Below are 7562 nucleotides of genomic sequence, written 5' to 3'. Positions count from 1 at the left end.
TCTGTGTCGGCACTCGGCAGGCAGTCCGTCCAACCATAATTGTATTATATACCACCTAACCGTGTTTTTTTTTTCATTCTTTATACCGTCGTCATACTAGTTGTTACGAGTATACTACTATCTCTTTATCAACCAGTGTACAGTGCGGTAGTTCACGGCTGTGGCTACCTCTGTGTCGGCACTCGGCAGGCAGTCCGTCCATCCATAATTGTATTATAATATATACCACCTAACCGTGGTTTTTTTTTCATTCTTTATACCGTCGTCATACTAGTTGTTACGAGTATACTACTATCTCTTTATCAACCAGTGTACAGTGCGGTAGTTCACGGCTGTGGCTACCTCTGTGTCGGCACTCGGCAGGCAGTCCGTCCAACCATAATTGTATTATAATATATACCACCTAACCGTGGTTTTTTTTTCATTCTTTATACCGTCGTCATACTAGTTGTTACGAGTATACTACTATCTCTTTATCAACCAGTGTACAGTGCGGTAGTTCACGGCTGTGGCTACCTCTGTGTCGGCACTCGGCAGGCAGTCCGTCCAACAATAATTGTATTATATACCACCTAACCGTGGTTTTTTTTTCATTCTTTATACCGTCGTCATACTAGTTGTTACGAGTATACTACTATCTCTTTATCAACCAGTGTACAGTGCGGTAGTTCACGGCTGTGGCTACCTCTGTGTCGGCACTCGGCAGGCAGTCCGTCCAACCATAATTGTATTATAATATATACCACCTAACCGTGGTTTTTTTTTCATTCTTTATACCGTCGTCATACTAGTTGTTACGAGTATACTACTATCTCTTTATCAACCAGTGTACAGTGCGGTAGTTCACGGCTGTGGCTACCTCTGTGTCGGCACTCGGCAGGCAGTCCGTCCATCCATAATTGTATTATAATATATACCACCTAACCGTGGTTTTTTTTTCATTCTTTATACCGTCGTCATACTAGTTGTTACGAGTATACTACTATCTCTTTATCAACCAGTGTACAGTGCGGTAGTTCACGGCTGTGGCTACCTCTGTGTCGGCACTCGGCAGGCAGTCCGTCCAACCATAATTGTATTATAATATATACCACCTAACCGTGGTTTTTTTTTCATTCTTTATACCGTCGTCATACTAGTTGTTACGAGTATACTACTATCTCTTTATCAACCAGTGTACAGTGCGGTAGTTCACGGCTGTGGCTACCTCTGTGTCGGCACTCGGCAGGCAGTCCGTCCATCCATAATTGTATTATATACCACCTAACCGTGGTTTTTTTATACCACCTAACCGTGGCAGTCCGTCCATAATTGTATACTAGTATCCAATCCATCCATCTCCATTGTTTACCTGAGGTGCCTTTTAGTTCTGCCTATAAAATATGGAGAACAAAAAAGTTGAGGTTCCAAAATTAGGGAAAGATCAAGATCCACTTCCACCTCGTGCTGAAGCTGCTGCCACTAGTCATGGCCGAGACGATGAAATGCCAGCAACGTCGTCTGCCAAGGCCGATGCCCAATGTCATAGTACAGAGCATGTCAAATCCAAAACACCAAATATCAGAAAAAAAAGGACTCCAAAACCTAAAATAAAATTGTCGGAGGAGAAGCGTAAACTTGCCAATATGCCATTTACCACACGGAGTGGCAAGGAACGGCTGAGGCCCTGGCCTATGTTCATGGCTAGTGGTTCAGCTTCACATGAGGATGGAAGCACTCAGCCTCTCGCTAGAAAACTGAAAAGACTCAAGCTGGCAAAAGCACCGCAAAGAACTGTGCGTTCTTTGAAATCCCAAATCCACAAGGAGAGTCCAATTGTGTCGGTTGCGATGCCTGACCTTCCCAACACTGGACGTGAAGAGCATGCGCCTTCCACCATTTGCACGCCCCCTGCAAGTGCTGGAAGGAGCACCCGCAGTCCAGTTCCTGATAGTCAGATTGAAGATGTCAGTGTTGAAGTACACCAGGATGAGGAGGATATGGGTGTTGCTGGCGCTGGGGAGGAAATTGACCAGGAGGATTCTGATGGTGAGGTGGTTTGTTTAAGTCAGGCACCCGGGGAGACACCTGTTGTCCGTGGGAGGAATATGGCCGTTGACATGCCAGGTGAAAATACCAAAAAAATCAGCTCTTCGGTGTGGAGGTATTTCACCAGAAATGCGGACAACAGGTGTCAAGCCGTGTGTTCCCTTTGTCAAGCTGTAATAAGTAGGGGTAAGGACGTTAACCACCTCGGAACATCCTCCCTTATACGTCACCTGCAGCGCATTCATAATAAGTCAGTGACAAGTTCAAAAACTTTGGGTGACAGCGGAAGCAGTCCACTGACCAGTAAATCCCTTCCTCTTGTAACCAAGCTCACGCAAACCACCCCACCAACTCCCTCAGTGTCAATTTCCTCCTTCCCCAGGAATGCCAATAGTCCTGCAGGCCATGTCACTGGCAAGTCTGACGAGTCCTCTCCTGCCTGGGATTCCTCCGATGCATCCTTGCGTGTAACGCCTACTGCTGCTGGCGCTGCTGTTGTTGCCGCTGGGAGTCGATGGTCATCCCAGAGGGGAAGTCGTAAGCCCACTTGTACTACTTCCAGTAAGCAATTGACTGTTCAACAGTCCTTTGCGAGGAAGATGAAATATCACAGCAGTCATCCTACTGCAAAGCGGATAACTGAGTCCTTGACAACTATGTTGGTGTTAGACGTGCGTCCGGTATCCGCCGTTAGTTCACAGGGAACTAGACAATTTATTGAGGCAGTGTGCCCCCGTTACCAAATACCATCTAGGTTCCACTTCTCTAGGCAGGCGATACCGAGAATGTACACGGACGTCAGAAAAAGACTCACCAGTGTCCTAAAAAATGCAGTTGTACCCAATGTCCACTTAACCACGGACATGTGGACAAGTGGAGCAGGGCAGGGTCAGGACTATATGACTGTGACAGCCCACTGGGTAGATGTATGGACTCCCGCCGCAAGAACAGCAGCGGCGGCACCAGTAGCAGCATCTCGCAAACGCCAACTCTTTCCTAGGCAGGCTACGCTTTGTATCACCGCTTTCCAGAATACGCACACAGCTGAAAACCTCTTACGGCAACTGAGGAAGATCATCGCGGAATGGCTTACCCCAGTTGGACTCTCCTGTGGATTTGTGGCATCGGACAACGCCAGCAATATTGTGTGTGCATTAAATATGGGCAAATTCCAGCACGTCCCATGTTTTGCACATACCTTGAATTTGGTGGTGCAGAATTATTTAAAAAACGACAGGGGCGTGCAAGAGATGCTGTCGGTGGCCAGAAAAATTGCGGGACACTTTCGGCGTACAGGCACCACATACAGAAGACTGGAGCACCACCAAAAACTACTGAACCTGCCCTGCCATCATCTGAAGCAAGAAGTGGTAACGAGGTGGAATTCAACCCTCTATATGCTTCAGAGGTTGGAGGAGCAGCAAAAGGCCATTCAAGCCTATACAATTGAGCACGATATAGGAGATGGAATGCACCTGTCTCAAGTGCAGTGGAGAATGATTTCAACGTTGTGCAAGGTTCTGATGCCCTTTGAACTTGCCACACGTGAAGTCAGTTCAGACACTGCCAGCCTGAGTCAGGTCATTCCCCTCATCAGGCTTTTGCAGAAGAAGCTGGAGGCATTGAAGAAGGAGCTAACACGGAGCGATTCCGCTAGGCATGTGGGACTTGTGGATGCAGCCCTTAATTCGCTTAACAAGGATTCACGGGTGGTCAATCTGTTGAAATCAGAGCACTACATTTTGGCCACCGTGCTCGATCCTAGATTTAAAGCCTACCTTGGATCTCTCTTTCCGGCAGACACAGGTCTGCTGGGGTTGAAAGACCTGCTGGTGACAAAATTGTCAAGTCAAGCGGAACGCGACCTGTCAACATCTCCTCCTTCACATTCTCCCGCAACTGGGGGTGCGAGGAAAAGGCTCAGAATTCCGAGCCCACCCGCTGGCGGTGATGCAGGGCAGTCTGGAGCGACTGCTGATGCTGACATCTGGTCCGGACTGAAGGACCTGACAACGATTACGGACATGTCGTCTACTGTCACTGCATATGATTCTCTCAACATTGATAGAATGGTGGAGGATTATATGAGTGACCGCATCCAAGTAGGCACGTCACACAGTCCGTACTTATACTGGCAGGAAAAAGAGGCAATTTGGAGGCCCTTGCACAAACTGGCTTTATTCTACCTAAGTTGCCCTCCCACAAGTGTGTACTCCGAAAGAGTGTTTAGTGCCGCCGCTCACCTTGTCAGCAATCGGCGTACGAGGTTACATCCAGAAAATGTGGAGAAGATGATGTTCATTAAAATGAATTATAATCAATTCCTCCGCGGAGACATTGACCAGCAGCAATTGCCTCCACAAAGTACACAGGGAGCTGAGATGGTGGATTCCAGTGGGGACGAATTGATAATCTGTGAGGAGGGGGATGTACACGGTGATATATCGGAGGGTGAAGATGAGGTGGACATCTTGCCTCTGTAGAGCCAGTTTGTGCAAGGAGAGATTAATTGCTTCTTTTTTGGGGGGGGTCCAAACCAACCCGTCATATCAGTCACAGTCGTGTGGCAGACCCTGTCACTGAAATGATGGGTTGGTTAAAGTGTGCATGTCCTGTTTTGTTTATACAACATAAGGGTGGGTGGGAGGGCCCAAGGATAATTCCATCTTGCACCTCTTTTTTCTTTTCTTTTTCTTTGCATCATGTGCTGATTGGGGAGGGTTTTTTGGAAGGGACATCCTGCGTGACACTGCAGTGCCACTCCTAGATGGGCCCGGTGTTTGTGTCGGCCACTAGGGTCGCTAATCTTACTCACACAGCTACCTCATTGCGCCTCTTTTTTCTTTGCGTCATGTGCTGTTTGGGGAGGGTTTTTTGGAAGGGACATCCTGCGTGACACTGCAGTGCCACTCCTAGATGTGCCCGGTGTTTGTGTCGGCCACTAGGGTCGCTAATCTTACTCACACAGCTACCTCATTGCGCCTCTTTTTTTCTTTGCGTCATGTGCTGTTTGGGGAGGGTTTTTTGGAAGGGACATCCTGCGTGACACTGCAGTGCCACTCCTAGATGTGCCCGGTGTTTGTGTCGGCCACTAGGGTCGCTAATCTTACTCACACAGTCAGCTACCTCATTGCGCCTCTTTTTTTCTTTGCGTCATGTGCTGTTTGGGGAGGGTTTTTTGGAAGGGCCATCCTGCGTGACACTGCAGTGCCACTCCTAGATGGGCCCGGTGTTTGTGTCGGCCACTAGGGTCGCTAATCTTACTCACACAGCTACCTCATTGCGCCTCTTTTTTTCTTTGCGTCATGTGCTGTTTGGGGAGGGTTTTTTGGAAGGGACATCCTGCGTGACACTGCAGTGCCACTCCTAGATGGGCCCGGTGTTTGTGTCGGCCACTAGGGTCGCTTATCTTACTCACACAGCGACCTCGGTGCAAATTTTAGGACTAAAAATAATATTGTGAGGTGTGAGGTATTCAGAATAGACTGAAAATGAGTGTAAATTATGGTTTTTGAGGTTAATAATACTTTGGGATCAAAATGACCCCCAAATTCTATGATTTAAGCTGTTTTTTAGTGTTTTTGGAAAAAAACACCCGAATCCAAAACACACCCGAATCCGACAAAAATAATTCGGTGAGGTTTTGCCAAAACGCGTTCGAACCCAAAACACGGCCGCGGAACCGAACCCAAAACCAAAACACAAAACCCGAAAAATTTCAGGCGCTCATCTCTAATATATATACACACACATACGATGGATAGATAGATAGATAGATAGATAGATAGATAGATAGATATATCACAAACATATATGATTCATACATATATCACACACACATACATGATACATACATGAGAAAGACCTGGGATGGTGATGAGGCCAGGGCCCCCTGCTGATGTTGCGTTGAGGAAGGCAGTGTTCCAGGGCGGATGCCAGTCGGGGAGAGCGCCGCGCAGCCCGGGAAAAATACTGCTGAGGAGCTACATCTGGAAGAGCCCCTGGGAGGGAGAGTGCCACATGCCCCATCCTGCGTGGCAGACTCTGCAGGCCTGCACATGGGAAGGGAGGTCTCTGGCCACACATACTCACCCTTCTGCTGAAGCCCCGCTGCTGTCCCCATCAGCGCTCTCCAGCGGGGAGCGGGGCCAGGATGAACCTCAACCTGTGAGAACTATCTTCATGATCAAGAGATCTCATATGCAAGATAAGTATGTGTTGGGATAGGGCTGGGAAGGGCGGCTGCTCGGGCACACCCCCGTCAAGTTAAGGAGATTTAACTGAGGAAGCACAAGGGAACTCTCGTCTGGGGACAACAACTGCAGGAAGACCACATCTTTTCAGATGAACATGGGAGGGCGGAAGGCTGCCTAATACTGAAGCACCCTCAGACATTAAACCATATGCAACAACTATTGCAAGCATTCCTGGGGGAAGGTCTGCAGCAGACGGATTTGCATACGGTGATGTCATCCAAGCAGTGGGCCAAAGTTGGCTGGAACCCTCATCTGTATATGAAAAGAGAAAAGGGGCATGCAGGGCATGGCGGCCTTTTGCGGCACTTGTATAACCCCAAGTTTGCATTAAACACCCCCACCCTCCTTCGGTGTGGGGCTCATGTTGGCCATGCCCAAGCCCCTGAAGCATTCAAGCTGATTTCTTGCAGCAGCTGGGCACTGTAACAGCTTCAGAGCTGCTCTACAAGACAAGTAAAAGGTGTGGGCCCTGCAGCACCACCTGTAGTTTGCATACACACATATATAGGACAGCATCTCTTATATGCCCCAGGGTCAATAAAATAGTATCCTTGTCTAGGCTATCCATCCCCTCAGATAAGGTATTTGTCCATGCCGCTACAGCACTACACACCCAGGCCGACGCAATTGCCGGTCTGAGTAAGGTACCTGAATGTGTATAAATGGACTTCAGGGTAATCTCCTGTTTGCGGTCAGCACACTCTTTGAGGGTAGCCGTATCCTGGGACGGGAGGGCTACCTTCTTGGATAAGCGTGTTAATGCTTTGTCCACCCTAGGGGAGGATTCCCATCGTAACCTAGTATGTGAGGTGTATGGGAGCAAAGGCACACAGCTGCAGTGCTGTGCGTTACCTCAGTGAAGATCATGAAGTCTTCTGCCGCCTCTGAAGTCTTCTTTTCTTCTCATACTCACCCGGCTTCTATCTTCCGGCTCTGCGAGGGGGACGGCGGCGCGGCTCTGGGACGGACGGCGAGGGTAAGATCCTGCGTACCAATCCCACTGGAGCTAATGGTGTCCAGTAGCCTAAGAAGCAGGACCTTGCAACTCAGAGAGTAGGGCTGCTTCTCTCCCCTCAGTCCCTCGATGAGGGAGTCTGTTGCCAGCAGTGCTCCCTGAAAATTAAAAACCTAACAAAATACTTTCTGTCAGAAAGCTCAGGAGAGCTCCTGAAAAGCACCCAGTCTCCACTGGGTACAGTATCAAACTGAGTTCTGGAGGAGGGGCATAGAGGGAGGAGCCAGTGCACACCCAGAACTAAAGTCTTTCTTAAAGTGCCC

This window comes from Pseudophryne corroboree, unplaced genomic scaffold, assembly GCF_028390025.1.
Source record: "Pseudophryne corroboree isolate aPseCor3 unplaced genomic scaffold, aPseCor3.hap2 scaffold_143, whole genome shotgun sequence".
Classification (NCBI taxonomy): Eukaryota; Metazoa; Chordata; class Amphibia; order Anura; family Myobatrachidae; genus Pseudophryne; species Pseudophryne corroboree.
This window is presented reverse-complemented; position numbering follows the sequence as displayed.